Genomic DNA, 15994 nt, shown 5'->3' with positions numbered 1-15994 from the left:
CCAGGCACTTGCTTGGCTTCCCAGTCGACTCGGACGCCTCCACCATCCTCCTCTACTGTCATTGTAGACTGATTTTCGACTCCTCCACTTCTTCCTGAGTCCCAGCCTCGTTTCCTTTCTGCACCTGGATCTCCCCCACCCACACTGCCCAAGATATTCCTTGTGTGTTCCTGTCTTTCCGATAGTTCACCCATATTTTGAGCCGTAATCCTCCAGGAAGATTTCCCAGATGAGCCTAGTTCGTGAAGTTGAATGCTCAGTTTTGGTCATAGCATTAGTTCTTAATTGTTTCATGGGTTTGTTTGTTCATTTGGTCATTTGTTTGTCCATTAAACAAATGGCACTGAAGATGCAGAGGTGAAGAAGACACAGACTTTTCCTGCCAGAGGACCCAGGTTGGTGGGAACACACATGCCTATCCTGGTGGTCTATCTTGATCCAGGGTTTGGCTGGAGCCCTGAGTGCTTCTGGAATCATTAGGAGACAAATTTACAGAAGTCTCAGGCAAGCTTGGGGAGGCCTTGGGTCAGGGATGACAGCGAGGTTTTGTCCAGTTGACTTGGAGTGCATGTACACCGCACTGGAAAGGAAGAAGTGGCAGCGCAGACCAGCCAGGGGCCTTCTGATGTTACCAGTGGGAGGAGGTGGAGATGTCAGTGAAGGCCTTGGTGGTAGGAAGGAAGACAACAAACAGTCCTAGTGAGTCCCAGGGTATTTATTTTGGAAGAAACCACAACTGGTATCAGAACAGGAGAGATATTAATTCCTACCAGAGCACATGCTTTCAATTTTATATTATTATGAATATGACCATTGTCCATCTATTTGCTCTTCAATCAAATATTATTATTTATTGCCACCTGGTATGTGCCGGACCCTTGGCTAGAAATCCAAATATGCTATGAGCTGCACTGCTCTCAATGAGTGTATAATCTAGTTGTAGAAGTAATTTCATTCCAGTGTGATGTCTGCCAAGACAGGCTTGTATTATGTGCCAGGATCTGGGGCAGAGTAGAGCTATGAGGGTGGTTGAGTCATTTCATAAAGATCTAGCAGAAAGGAGAGGTTTGTGGGGTGGGAATATGAGATGGATTCAAAACAAGTCACTGGACCCCAGGTCGGGAGGTCAGAGGAGAGGTGAAAACTGGCCTTAGAGCTTAGGATGAGAAAATCGATGGCTAATGTGAAAGCACCTTGAAGAACTCTAAAGTACTACGTGAGTGTGGTGAGATTCTCCAACAAGCCCTGCGTAATCCTTTCCCAAGTCGAGAAGGCAGCTGGTAATTTGGGTCCCTGCCATGTTTCAGGGGTCTTAGGCGAGTCATTTCCACTCACGGTGTCACACTCAATTGCAAAATGTCTCCAGAGTCAGAGTTCTGGGTTGAACTGTATCTCCCAAAAGACGTGTTCAAGTCCTAACCCCAGCCCGGGGAATGGGACCCCATTTGAAAATAGGGTCTTTGCAGATGTGATTGGTTAGGATGAGGCCAAACTGGCTCAGGGTGGGCCCTCATCCACTAGGACCGGAGACCTTATAAGAGGGAGATTGGGACACAGACTGGGAAGAAGAGCCTGTGAAGACAGAGAGGCTGGAGTGATGCTTCTAGAAGCCAGGCAATGCCGCCAACGGCCCACAGCACCGGAGGCTGGAAGGTGCAGGATGGATGCTCCCCTATGGTTTCAGATTTGGGGCCTCCAGCGCCATGAGGGGTCCCTGCCTGTTGTTTCCAGTCACCCAGGTGGTGGCACTTTGTTGTGGCAGCCCCAGGAAGCTCAGACAGTCAGGTGTTACGATTTCCCTTCTCCGTTTCTCTGGAGTGTAAGGAGCTTGTGGAACCCAGGCAGCTGGGACAGGATGCGCCAGGATGAACACCCAGGTCTCCAGAAACTTCTCTGGAGTGCATTCCCCAGGGATGATGCTGCCACTTTCGTCTTCTCGTGTCACACAAACTAAGTAAGTAATTTAATTATTTAAAGGTTAACTTTGGCTCCAAAACAGAGGCAAGTCGAAGTCTCTGTTGACAGAGTTTGGCTAAAAGGAAGCTACAACTCCTTGGTAACAATCATTAAACACAAAGATTGCAAAACAGCCTGAAAACACTGGATGTAGCTATTGCCCCCAGGGAGGAGGACACAACTAGAAAAGGAGGAGAGAGACACCTAGAAAAACTGGCATTTGGTTGTACATTTTTAAAAATATTTTAAAAATCTACTTTCAAAAATATCTTTTGGATTTGATACTAAAATAATCTTACTTATTGCTTAGAGAATTATTTTGCTTAAGAACTAAAAGAAAAGATGGCTGCATGAACATTTCATGAAATGCAATCATTAAATTTCATTCATTTATGCGCCAATTATTTTCATGTTTGTTAAAAGTTTAGGGATAAAATAAAAAAGGAATTTAAAATAAACTCCCAAGCCTTCCATTTCCAAAATAAGATTTATAAGCTTTATGATGTTAAGTATGTACTTTGCAGCCTTATTAGATCATCTGGATTTCTGGGGACATCATTGAGAAACATTGCGTTTGTTGAAACTATGAGTTTTAACGCCTTTGTGGATTGAGGGTCTCCTCATCTTTCTTCATTTTCCCTGCTCTCTTGTCTCTGTGCTGATTTTTCATCAAACCCAGTAGGACAAGAGACCCTGAGCCCATCTCGATCATTCTCTGGGTATTTCTATTTCCCTCTAAGAGCCCGCTTTTTCTTCTGTGCACCATGATGCCATCTATCAAGCTTCTAAACAGTTTCTCACTTTGCCTTCTGATGCTGAGCAGGGGCGCTTTATTTTTCACAGCAATACCTGTATTAGAGAACAATTAATGATGTCAGCTTACTGGTATCATTTTTGAAATATTTCCTTTGCTGAGACTCTTGGAGGCAGAATTGAAAAGTGCACAGGCAGACTTTTCTTCCTAAGCCACAGAACCAGAACCGGACTTTGATAAATGCTTTCTGGGAGTTATCTTTAAGGGGCTAATTTTTCAAGTTTAAGAAAGAGAGAAAAAGCTCTAATATTTCAGGTAACGAATAACTTAAGTGAGGGAAAAGGAACAATTTAAGAAATACATTCAGGCATATATTAAACTCTATCTGTTTGGGCTTCCCTTTGAATGGGAACAGAGGTATTTTCGTTTGGAGGTTTAGATGATTTTTGAATTCTACTTATTATACTAAATTGAATACCATATTATGAAATCCATTTCAACTTTTATGGACATCCCTGCCTCCTCCAGGGGCTTCTTTAGGCGTTTTGGTTTATTGGGGAAGAGTCATTTATTCTCTGCAACGATGCCCACGGTGCTGACATATCACAGCAAAGAAAATAAGCCACAAAAATCAAGCTCATTGCGGAATAGTATCAACTTACATGGTTTTCTTAAAATAATGGAAAATGTTAGAATACGACATCCTGGGGAAGTATAGAAGATTCTTGCATATCTAATCAAAATGTTATCATCTCAGAAACATATTCATAATATGACCTTTGTCAGATGCTTCATACTGAAGAAATTCTTTCAGAAAGGCAAACGTTTCAAATGGAGCATTATAGGTTGGAAGAAATTCACGGAAAAGAAATTGCCTTTTCAACAAGAGATCCTCAATGGCTAAGGCTGCACTGGGGACGTCACCGTGACCCTCTTGCCGATGTGTTAAACTGTCAAAGTTTGACTCCTTTTGGATTTTTGAACAATTCAAAAAAGATACTTTCATAAAGAGGTTCATAAACTACAGCATATCTAATTCCTTGGTTTTCGAATACTGCTCTGAGGAGAGTGCAGGAAGCCCACTGAGAATTTCTCCTGAAAACATAAAACAATCTGGGAGGTAAGTTACAAAGCTGTTGACACAGGGAATGAAAATGGAAATTCTCTAAAAGTCTCCGAGATCCCTATTCTCCACTCTGCTCTGCCTGAAGCTTGTTGATCGGTGCAGTATATCTTGATGTTAGCATCCCATTTCTGAAATGTTCTGACATTATCTATTTGGAAGTTTGAAAAATAGCACAAAACTCCCAATACATTCGCGCGCACGTTTCAGCGCAGCAATCACAATGTCCATTTCCACCGATGCAAGATGCAGGGTCGGACCCAATTCCAATAGCTTCATTTCTAAGTCGATGTGAATCTGAACATCTTTCTGCGGCTAACTGGGTTAAGATAAACCGACTCCTTCCTTCCCAAACACTGCCCATGCCGTCCTCGGGGCTGCCTCGCGCTCGGCAAGCAGAAGGCTTTGTCCACAGCGATGAAGGAAGAAACAAGTAATCAGGAAAAATGAGCTGGAGGAAATTTTTAGATAGTGGAACTGAAAGCAAATGAAACAAGGAGGATCTGAAAATCCAATTTAATACAGGTTTAACCATTAAAAATGATTGCATGTCTCTGAAAGAGAGGAAAAACAAAGTGGCCAGAATTTGTTTACTCCTCAAAAGACTCGGGTTCAATTCACAAATGGCAAAGCACGTTGAAGCCAAAGCGATTACTCTTGAATTCCTTTACCTTACTACAATCTGGAGCAGGGGTTCTTAACAAGGGGTCCACGGGCTTGAATTGAAATTCAAAAACACATTGTTCTTGTGGGGACGTGTTGGTGCAGGTATGATCTATTTATTAAATGATACACAGTATAGCATGGACTTAGTAAGGGGTCTGTGGTTTTCACCTGACTGGCAAAGGGGTCTGTGGAACAAAAAGGTTAAGAGCCCCTGCTCTAGAGATTCTATTCATCTAAGACCCCAGGGCCCTACGGGACCAGCCCGTGGACCCACTAGTATGGGGTGACCTGGGAAATGGCCTGGACAGTGATCCCCAAATCATCTTTAAATTAATATTTCGTCTTCTCCCAATTTATTTTTATCATGCAAGTATGGGTAGAGGCCAATGTGACTACTCAGTTACTATCTCTAGCTTGTTGATAAACGAGTAATATTTTTTCCCATCATTGGCATTCTCAAGCGCTGCAAATAAAAATCAAATGTGCAAGATGTAACATATTCGGGAAAGTCATATCTGCTATTTTTGCCTCAGTCCAAGGAAGACAAGTTTTTAATCAGAAGTCAACTCTACAGTCTTTGGAGTTGGTTTAAACTAAGTCAGCAACTCTGATTCTTTTATTTGAAGAACAAATAGCAGGATAAAATTCCTAAGCCCTAGAAAGACACCATCATCGCTTGCCACAAAAAGATTTTAAATTCCTCAATTCACAGTCTTTGCCCTCTCTCCCCGCCCTCACCTTCCTTCCTCCTCTCCTCCCCCTCTTCCTCTCCCCAGATCCTGTCATCTTTGGCTCGAGTGCTCAGTCTTTCTTCTGCCAGTTCGTCGCTGAGGAGCTCTGGACGAGGAGCCTGCCCTCTTCAGTCTTGGGTTTCTCCCCGATAAAGCGGGTGTGATGTCAGTCACCTCCGCAGGTGCAGAGCTCTTGGAAGAACGGCCCTCGGGAAAGCCCAGCACCTCATCTGGCACACAGGGCCCACTGGTATTGCTCTTGGTTACAAGTGACAAACACCAGCCTGACCTTGCTAGTTCACCCACGAGCGTTGGTGGTGCACAGGCACGAGACGAGCAGGGGTGGCTGCCTTCCGCTCCGCTCGGATCTTGGGGCTCTCGTGGAGGACCTCCCGCAGGGGTGGCCACCCACTGCCCCAGAGCTGCAGCGACCACTCTCCTCACCCCCGCAGGAAAAGGCACAGCTGTCTCCCAATAACTGACGTCCCCCCAGGCAAGGAGCCTGATCGGCCACGCCTGGGTCTCCTCCCATCCACCACTAGGGTTGATGAGAGACTGGCCACAGCAAAAGAGAGAGCAGAGCTTGCAGGCAAGAGCCACAGGCGTCCCGGGAGGCCCAGGAAATGCTTCTACACGTCAGTTAATCAGAGTGGAGACAGTTCTTACCCTTACTGCTGTGTGACCATGGCAAGTTACTTGCTTTCTCTGTTTTCTCATTCATAAAATGGGGATAATGATATTTCCTGCTTTACATGGTAGTCGTGAGGATTCAAAAAGACAACAAATGTAAAGCTCTTAGCCCAGGGCCTGCTGCCTAATAATCTATCAACACATTTCTGCTATTATTATTAATTTCTGTGAGTCCTGTTTTTCTAGTTCCCCAGTAACTTCATGTATCTCCAATAAATAGGTAAAGTAATAGTAATCCCTTAAAGACAGGGCACAGAGGCACAGACCTGGCAATGCCTTTGCTTGACAGCAGGGCCAAGTGGTATTCCCGGCCCCAGAAATATTCCCTGGTGCGGCAGCAGGATGCCTCACCGTCTAGCCTCACACACAGGGCCCCCAGAAGACAGGTCCACATCCTAACTCCTGGAACCTGGGAATGCCACTTTATTTGGGAAAAGGGTCTTTGTAGCTGTATTTTTTTTAAGATTTTTTATTTATTCTCCCTCCCTTCATTGTTTTGCACTCACTGTCTGCTCTTTGTGTCTATTCGCTGTGTGCTCACCTTCTCTTTAGGAGGCACTGGGAACTGAACTTGGGACCTCCCATGTGGGAGAGAGTTACTCAATTGCTCGAGCCATGTCAGCTCCCTGCGTTGCTGTGTCTCTCACTGTTTTTCCTCTTTGTGCCTCCTTGTTGCATCATCTTGTTGCATCAGCTCTCTGCACCTGCCCCTCGCGCCAGCTTGCTGTCTTGCTCATCTTCTCCAGGAGGCATCAGGAACTGAAACTGTGACCTCCCATGTGGTAGGTGGAAGCTCAACAGCTTGAGCCACGTCTGCTTCCCTGCAGCTGTTATTAAACTAGGATCTTGGGATCATGAGGCTACCCTGGATTAACAGGGAGGGCCCTAAGACCAATGGCAAATATCCTAGAAAAGGCATGCAGGGCAGCTCTGAGGGCCACAAAGGAGGAGAGGTAGAGTCTAGGCAGGGATGGGGTGACACAGTGCAGGGAACACCTAGAGCTACCAAGACATGGAACAGAAGCATTGAGAGCCACTGGGTTCCTCGACCTTGCTGACACCTTGATTTTGGCCCAATGGTACAGAATTTGGATTTCTGGTCTCCAGACTCTGTAGAAGGCTCCTCCTTGGAGCCAGCGCCTCTGGCCCTTCTCTACAGCCTCGGGGAGCCGGGGCTGCATACACCCTCCCCCCAGCAGCCTCCCCCAGCTGGAGAACTAAAGATTCAGGATGCAGTTGTGAGGAGCTCTGCTGGCACTGGCACACAGGAGGCTCGTCCCCCATCAGCAGGAGCTGGAGCTGCCTGGAGCCCCTGCCCTTACCACCTTCCCCTCCCTTCCTTATCAGACCTGTTTTCATGGGCGGGGGGGGGGGGGGGGGGTGATGTGCAGGTAACACTGGATGGTTCCTCTGCACTATGATTGGTCCAAAGTTTGCCATGGTTACTCATGCAGGGTCCTTCCCTGGGATTTTTTCAATCAGAAGCTGGGAGACAGAATTTGTTGCATCTCTGAGAATCCAGAGTTGAGGCGGCTGGGGGAGCAGCCTGTGTGGAATTGGAAGAGAGAAGTAGGAGACCCATCAGACGTCTAGAGAGCTGGCTGAGACTGCTCTCCCAGCGCCGTCCTTCCTCAAGTCCTGAGCTGCCGGCTTATCTCCTAATAAAAGCCCTCGGGTGCTGCGGCTTTGGGCAGGGCTCCACCACTGGCATCAGAAGGAGAGCGGCAATGGGCAAAGGCCCAGCCACCGTTCCCTCCACCAGGCCACCACCGCGCCCGGACGCCCCAGCTCGCTTCCACCCTCCACTGGCCCCGAGAAGCGCAGGCTGCGTCCAGCGCCTCCTCGACCAGGAAGCGGTCCATCTCCAGGGGCTGCTGGGGAGCCCCTTCTCAGGACCTCACCTGCTGTTACTTCTGACAACCCAGATTAAATAGGGAGACCTGCTGACAATCAGACAGTGGACAAACAGCCCCCCACGCCACCCTCCCAATTTTGCCAGCATTTGGTTGTCGCTCGCCCCATATTTGCCTCCTGATTTTAAGCCTCTTGCTCAATGCTCTTTAAGGGCTAGACAGCGGAAGTTCCCCTCGGAGGTGACACAACCACTTCTCCTCTGTCAAATTACCCTCCAGGTGGCTCAGGCAGAACGCTTGATAGGCGGGTTCCCTTTCGTAATTCTCCTTTGTAGTTTCCCAGTCAGAAGTGAACGATGACAAATCCCAGGTCCAGCCTCGAACCCCCGGCGTCTCTCGCTTTAATTTCCAAGTCACAAAAACCCAGGGGTCTCTGGCTCCTCCCCGAAGGCGCGGAGGGGCGCTTCCCCCGCCACCAGGTGCGCCCCCCAGCCTTTCACACCACTTAAAAGATTCTGCCCCAACTGCCGGCGAAGCGTTACCAACGGAGTCCTTCCGAAAATGGAGCAAAGACACTTGGTAATGAGTGTGGGAGCCGGTTTAAAAAGGTCCAACATTTCACAAAATCCCCAGACCTGGGCGGCGGCTTAAGTGCGCACGAGGAAGTCAGGTTTGCAGAAAGCGTGCTCTAACCCAACTTTTCCAGACGTACCTACGAGCAAGAGCTGACCCTCACGGACCGGCTGACAAACGCTACGAGCCCCCGGCCACCGAGTGTCTTAAGCTCGCGCGGCGCAAGGGCCCAGGAGGGCGAGCTCCGACCCGCATCCCGCCAAGGCCGGGGCTGCTCGCCGGGTGGCCGTGGCCCCAGCGGCGGCGGCGGCCTTTCCTGCCGTGCTCTCGGCACCCCCGCAGAGCTGCCGTCCCGGCCGCGCGGGCCCTGGGTCTGGACACCCACAGAGCCCAGCACGCAGGGGCTCCCGCGGCAGGAAGCGGCCCCTCCTGCGCGCCCCGGCCCACCTCCCCAGGCGCTGCTGCAGACCGCGACCCCCGCTTCCCGACTGGTCGGCCCGACGTGGCCGGGCGCCGCGGGGCCCTGGAACCAGCCCTGTGTCCCGTGGCACACCCGGGAGGCAGGGGCGGGTCTCAGGGGAAGCCTTGGAACACAGGCGGGCGCGGCGGCAGCCTCGGCGGGCTCCTGCGGGGGTCCCGCAGCAGAGGAGACCCCTGCCCTCCCTGCCCCAGAGCCGAAAGGCCTCCAGGGCCCCGCAGAACCTCCCGGGCCTGAGGGTTTTCTGCCTCTTCAGTAGGGGTGTAGGCGCTCAGGACCCCTCCCAAGAGTCATCTGCGCCTCCCTCCCCTCCCCCACCCTGCACCCACACCCGGCCTCGCCGCCTGCCCACCTCCAGCCCACCTTCCTGCCTTCGTCCCGCCATGATGGCTCTGCTGTGGTGAGGACCGCTGGGGACAGGGGTGTCACTCCAAGACTGCTCCCGCCACCCCGCCCTGTGCTTCCTCCTTCCGCACACCGGGCTCTCAGAGCAGCCCCCAGCTCTGGGCTCCAGCCTTTAGGAGGACTCTGGTGCCAAGGAGATCAGCGGTGACAGTTGGTGAAGCTGTCCCCTGGACATGCTCTCCGAAGCGATAACCCTATGTAAAAGTCCAAAAAACGGGGAGCTCTGGAATATGTTTCTTTCATTCCAAGACCATCGCGTGTTTGTCCAGAGTCTGGGGCTTTCAAACCACATAAGGTTTTATGTGATTGTTATAAAATCCCTTCACCTCCCAAAGGCAGGGTAGTGAGGATTAAGTTTGACTACTGCAGACAGCTTTGTTGTAAATGGTCTCTAATGTCACAAAAGTAGCTGGGAAAGAGAGGCTTATTAAACAAATTTCTTGGGTTGCAAATCACTGGAAGCAACCCCACGTCACGTCCATTTGTTTAACCTGAAGGTATTCATTTAGATGCTTAAAGAAACTGGTATTCTACTATAGAATTATTGTGACTCTAGCAATGGAAGAAATGGTATCACTGATGTGGAGACAGTGGCCACGGGAGTTGCTGAGGGCAGGGGGAGGGGAGAAGAGGTGTGATGTGGGGGGCAATTTCGGGACTTGGCTTTGTCTTGAATGATAGTGCAGGGACAGATGCAGGACATTATACAGCCTGCCTTCACCCACTGAATGGACTGGCGGAGAGTGAGAACTACAATGTAAACTATAACCTATGCTGTGCAGTAGTGCTCCAAAGTGTAGTCACCAAATGCAATGAATGTGCCACACTGATGAAAGAGGTTGTTGATGTGGGGAAAGTGGGGGATGTGGGAAGTGGGGTATATGGGAACCTTTTATATTTTTCAATGTAACATTTTCTTATTTTTTTTTAATCCCTCCCCCTTGCAGCTTGCTTGCTGTCTCCTCTCTTATGTCCATTTGCTGTGTGTTCTTCTGTGTGTTTGTATTTATTTTTATTTATCCTCCCCCTTGCGGCTTGCTTCTTGTCTGCTATCTGTGTCCATTTGCTGCACGATCTTCTGTGTTTTTCTTGTCTCCTTTTTTGTTGTGTCACCTTGCTGAGTCCACTCTCCACGGCGCATGCAGGTGAGCCTGCCTTCCCAAGGGGGCCCCGGGACATGAACCCAGGGCCCTCCATTTGGTAGACAAGGAGTCCAACTGACTGAGCCACAGCTGCTTCCCTCAATGTAACATTTTGTATAATCTATGTTATAGCTTAAAAAAAAATAATAAAAAAAACCATAAAGTATGCTAAAAAAAATGATGTAAATTAACATGTTCCCAGCACCCCCAGGAAAGCTGGTTGATGTGAAAGGAAATCCAGGGAGCCTGTGAAGGCCTGCTCCTCCTGCCTCTTGGTAAAGAAGTTGTTGGTGGGAATCTGTCTGGAGAAGAAGGGGGTCTGAATGGTGGACGGGAAGGTGGGAAACCCCCCGTGACCTTGCTCCCGTCCTCTGCTGACGTCCTGCGCGGTGGCCTAGCAGTTGCGGGGCAGGCGGGGCCCACACCCCAGGCCTCCTGCCCTTGTTGCGGCTCTGCAGCGCACCAGGCTGCCTTCCTACTTTGGAGCAATACCTGCGATCCTTTCACCAAAGGAAGAGCACATGGGTGTCAGGGGACCAGGGAAGAGGCCTAGGGGGCTCTGGATGAAGATGACAGGGGTTTTGAAACTTACAGTCATGGAGAAGGAAAGGGTTTATGAGCAAGGCTGGTGCGGCGAGCGTGGGTTTTCCTTCTGCTCATGGAGAGAGCGGGATGCCTGGGTCAGCGTCCTGCTGCGGCCGATCCCGATCGGCAGGGCTGGCCCTGGGTCAGGAGCGGTGGCCTTCTCCCCCGGCTCCCTCGCCTCTGAGAGCACAGAGCCCTTGCGGGGCCTCACCACTGGCGCAGGTGCCACGTTCCGCGGCCTCCCCAGCAAGGGCAGCCGAGCCAGCCGAGCCCAGGTCCCCGTGTGCCCCTGGAGAGGTCTCCCTGCCACCTTCCTCTACCTCCCCTCCTCAGACCTACACACCCACCCCCAGAGCCTTTCCATCACCCTGTTGGCCTTTCTGTTTGGGGATGGGACATAGAGGTGCTAAGGTCACCTGGCTTTTTTTTTTTTTAACAGCTTAGTAATTTATATTAAAATACTAGTCAGCAGACAAATACTGTATGGCCTCACTAATATGAGCTAAAACAATGAGTAAACTCACAGAGGTAAACTCTAGAGTACAGGTTACCAGGAAATTGAATGTGGGTTGAAAATGGAAGCTGATGCTTAGCGTATGTAGACTTTTTAATAAGGTTTACTTTAAATGCGTAGAAATGAATAGTTAATGGAAATACATTATCACGAGTATAAATGGCACTGCTGATTTATAAATGTGATTGTGGCTGAAAGGGGTAGTCTGGGGAGGTGCTATTTCAATTGAAAGAAAGCTAGAGAATAATGTAGGACCTGTATAAAATAGTGATTTTGGTGGTGGGTGAAGACTGTGGTTAATAGTATAAGATTGTTCTTCCTTTACAAAGTGTTAGGTATGTGGTAATACATGGGAAAATTATAGTGTAACTTACAGATTGTAGTCAGCAGTAATATTGTAGCATTGCTGAAACAATGTCAAAGAAGAAAGTATTCAGTTCTAAGGGACAACAATAAGGGGGTGTAAGTGGGTATGGGATGTTTCCTTTCGGAGTAATGTAAACCTTCTAAATTGGCTGAGGTGATGACAGCCCAGCTCTGTGATAAAAATGAGAGCCACTGAGGGCACACTTCGGATTTTACAAAGCATGGCACTGCCTAACACAATGCATCCTGTGGTGGAAGCTGGACTGTGGGTAACAGAACAAACATGAGAACTTTTTCTAATGAACTATAACAAGTATGTACTACTAATACATGGTGTCGTTAACTAGGTGGGTTGGGGGAAAATGCACCAAATGTAAGATGTTGGCTCTAGATAGTAGTAATGTTTTGATGATGATGCTTTTTCATAGTTTGCAGCAATTGTTTCACAACAAGGTGTTGGTGGTGGGCTGATGTATGGGAGCTTTATATGATGATATGCATGTTTGTTTTTTAGGTTCACAACTTCTACTGTACGGTTATTGTTTATGGATGTTCAGGTATGAATGATAATGTTCAATAAAAAAATGTTAAAAAAATACTACTCAGCAGACACTCTGACTCAATTTTGGTGTTAATTTCATTTTTCAGGAAATTTGGGTCCCAGTAGGCAGACTAACAGAGGTCAGGTATAAAGTGTTATGCCTCAGTAGCTGGCTGTTTTTTTTTATTGCTACTCACATCCCCTCACATGTAAGGATGGTCTATATATATACACACAGGGTAGACTACACAATTCCATTACCGATGATGCAATTGACGTTACAGAAATGCAATTAGTTTCCTAAGGTCTCACAATGACGAAAGACCAAAACAAAAAGTCAGTGTGTCATCTCGTGTCATCTTTGCCCACATGTGGCTGCCGGGAGCACAGTGTTGAGAACGATTCAGCGGTTGTGTCAAGGCCTGTTGGAGAACAAGTGCTCTAGCACAATCTCCATCCTGTACCAAGGACCGAGTTCCCGCTCCATGAGCAGCCATTTCAAAGACTCCTCAGCCAAGGTACCATCAGGGGTGGATGCCTTCCCAGGACGCGTGATGTGGCCTGCAGAGAACCATGGTTCCAGGTAGGTTTTCCTGGGAACGGCCTCTTATGAAAACACTGCTAATATGCTGCATCCTGCAAGTCTCAAATACCAAAGGATGACTATTTGGCCAAATCCCAATAGCGGGTTGTAGACCCTCAGAAGGTAAACATGTCTTTCCCATTAAGACAACAAATGAAACTTAGGAGGCGGCACAGGGCATCTGGGTAAGAATATCGGGGGGCCTGGCATGGGGTCCCTTAAATTCCTAGTTGGAGTGTGACCGCCCTGAAGCTCTGGGGGCCATCCAGCTGCACCGGGGTCCGCAGGGCCGGGCAGCGCCTGGTTCCCCGCCCCGCTGAAAGAAGACCGACCCCACGGCGCATGTGCCCGTGCACAGGTACCCACGGTGCCAAGCACGGCCCCTGCCCGGGGAGGGTCCCTCAGGTGGGCAGCGGCCGGGGCTGGGCCCAGCCGTCCGTAGGGCGGGAAGAGGCGCAGTCCCCGGGCGCACACGGCGCCGGGTCCTCAGGAGAGCCCCACGGGCGCCCCCTACCCTCCGGGCGGCAGGCCCGGGGCCGAGGGGGCCGTTGGGCAGACCGAGGCGCGGAGCCCGAGAGGCGGAGGCCTGCGCGCTTTGCTCCGCCCCGAGAAGCCTGTGGGGCCCGGAAGGCCGAGCACAGAGCAACAGGGGGAAAGGGGAGGTGCGGCGAGGGGCGGCGCCAGCGGCGCCGGCGGCGTGGGGAGGACGTGGGGGGCGTGGCGGTCGTGGGAGGCGTGGGGAGGGCGTGGGGGGCGTGGAGAGGGCGGGCCGGGCGCCGCCGCTCTGAGCATGCTCCGGCCCTGGGCGCGCTCGCCGGCGGGAGGGGCTCCGCCCCCTAACGCCCGGCCCCACCCACCAGGCACTCAGCTCTCCTAGTCCCGCCCCCGAAAGGCTCGGCCCCCGCCCACCGCACCTTAAACTGCTCCGCGGGCCCGCGCCCCGCCCCGCCCACCCGGAGCCCCAGGCTCCGCCCCCGGCGCCTCAGCCCCGCCCCCGGCGCCTCAGCCCCGCCCCGCGCGCCCGGGACGTGCTGGGGCAGCTCTCGCTTCCCGCGCACTTTGCGCGCAGTCGCTCGCGGCTCCTCTCGGCCGGCGTGTGTGCCACGGGGTGAGTGTCTGGGGCGCCTCCGTGCCTGCCCAGGCCAGGGCGCTCCCCGGGGAGAGCGGGCCCCGGAGCGCGTGGGCGGTCGTAGCCCCGAGGAGCCCGGAGGGCCGGACTCCCACTCACCAGCTGTGCCCGGCCTCCCTCCGGGCCCTGGGCTCAGGGGCCACGGTGCGTTGCAGTAGAAGTGACTCGACCTGGGGGTCGTGGCCGCCCTCGCCACCCCACCAATGGGCGGTCAAGTCGACGTTCAGCCTTCCCCCTGCCTTTGATCACTCCGCCATCCGCTCCCAGGACACCTTCCAGAAATCTCTAGGGCAGCGCTGCGCCCTTCCTCACAGCGCGCCTTCGGCATGGCCCTTCCAGTTGGAGGCAGGTTCTGAGGCTCTGCTTTTCGCAGAGGTGATAAAGACCGCGGTCCTCGCAGCGTCTAAGCACCTAGGGTAACCCAGTGCAGGCCAGGCACTTAATTCCCGGGACCGTCGTCAGGCGCCAGAGTAGTTCCAAACCGTACCTTCCTCGCTTTTGGCCTCATCATTTTCTGAGATTGCAGGATGGGCCTTGCTCTCAATTGCCTCGTGGAAATGTAAAGCATGTTTGGGGTATATTTGTAACATCTTTTGCTTGGTTGGACAGACAGAGGGAGGCCTGTGGATTTGGGGGCAGGCTGTTCTGTCCAGGCAGGGGTACTCAGGGCTGTTTCGTTGCAGAAGGTGAAGCCGATGGCCAAAGAGCTGAGAATTGGGTTGGTTAGCTATCTCTGAACTGAAATGAAGATGAGGTCCTCCTCACCTCCGGAATTCCAGGACATGATTGGAAGGTGGTTTGTTGTTTCAAATCTCATGTAGTCTTTAAATCAATAAAATACTCAGGAAAGCACATTCGAAGCAGAAGAGGTAAGGAAAGCAAGCCTAGGGCATTGTGAGGGTGAAACAATTACAAGGAAACTGTAAAATATCCCCTCCTCCCATGCCAGCTGGTAGCTAATATTGGGCTAGCTCAGAAGGCAGGGTCAGGATATTTCCCAGGATCTGGCAGGTAGGCCATGCCAAGCCAGCATTTGCTGAGGCTGGGGTCTGTGAGGAGCGAGGAGAGGCGACCTTGCTCTTTCAGGTGTTTCATCTCTTGGATCCTTTGTCTTGAGTTAGTCTGATGAGCAGGTGGTGACTGTTGAAGTCTAGGACCCGGGTGAGGCCAGCCACAAACACAGACCCACAAAGTTACTTATCCATGTTACCATAGCTAGATTTAAGCATTGGACACTGCTTAAAGAAGCCTTCCGTGTCAGAGAGAAGGCTTGAAGAAATGAAGTCCTGTGTACCAATCAGTTCTCATCTCACTTGTTCAACTGCCGAGATTCTCAACCTGCCTTTTCCTCTCAGGGAGAAGTGTGGCTCATGGGCTTCCTGTGCTGTACATTGAGCCTCCCCTGGGCCTTCTGCACAGTCCTGTTCTGGGGGTCTCCTAACCAGATGTGGCCATCACAACCCAGTAGCCCTCTGCTCTGTCCTTGGGCAGGGAGGGGACACGGAAGACCCAGAGAAGCACAGCTTCGCTGGACGTTTCTGAGTTCCTCCTCCTCTGTTCCTCTTCACTTTCATCCTCAGAAAGCTGAACCCATTGACTCTTCTCAGTATGGTTTTTTTAAAAAGCAAAATAAATACTGAATTGTGTTTATTTTTCTTATTTTGCAGAGGACAAGCCTTTAGGAGGCAGTGTTTCAAACCACAAAGACTCTTCCAACTCTCCTTTTTGGTCATCGATGCTCTTTCCAGTTTACAGTACATTCTTTGTAGAAAAAATAGTGGAAGCAAAGCGATATTTTGAGTTCTCTTACTTCGGCTATCTGTCCTTCTGGGTCTCTGGTCACTCCTGGCTCATCCATTGAGCATCTTGAGTTCTGAAAGGCCTGGGCTCGTTTGGCTCCGCTGA

The 15994-nt window shown here is 50.8% G+C and overlaps 1 protein-coding gene across 2 annotated transcripts in view; it reads left to right on the top strand.

Annotated features, from left to right (window-relative positions):
- The first annotated feature begins 13973 nt into the window (after positions 1-13973).
- MGMT (O-6-methylguanine-DNA methyltransferase) overlaps positions 13974-15994 on the top strand; it is a 318837-nt gene continuing 316816 nt past the window's right edge. The window contains exon 1 of one of the 2 annotated variants that reach the window (XM_058298135.2): positions 13974-14068. The gene's annotated coding sequence lies outside the window, so the exon portion shown is untranslated. The remainder of the gene's footprint in view (positions 14069-15994) is intronic. The other variant, XM_058298137.1, reaches the window with a different exon arrangement.

This window comes from Dasypus novemcinctus, chromosome 6 (assembly GCF_030445035.2).
Source record: "Dasypus novemcinctus isolate mDasNov1 chromosome 6, mDasNov1.1.hap2, whole genome shotgun sequence".
Lineage (NCBI taxonomy): Eukaryota > Metazoa > Chordata > Mammalia > Cingulata > Dasypodidae > Dasypus > Dasypus novemcinctus.
The sequence above is the reverse complement of the archived record's forward strand: the minus strand, read 5'-3'. Positions and strand labels throughout refer to the sequence as shown.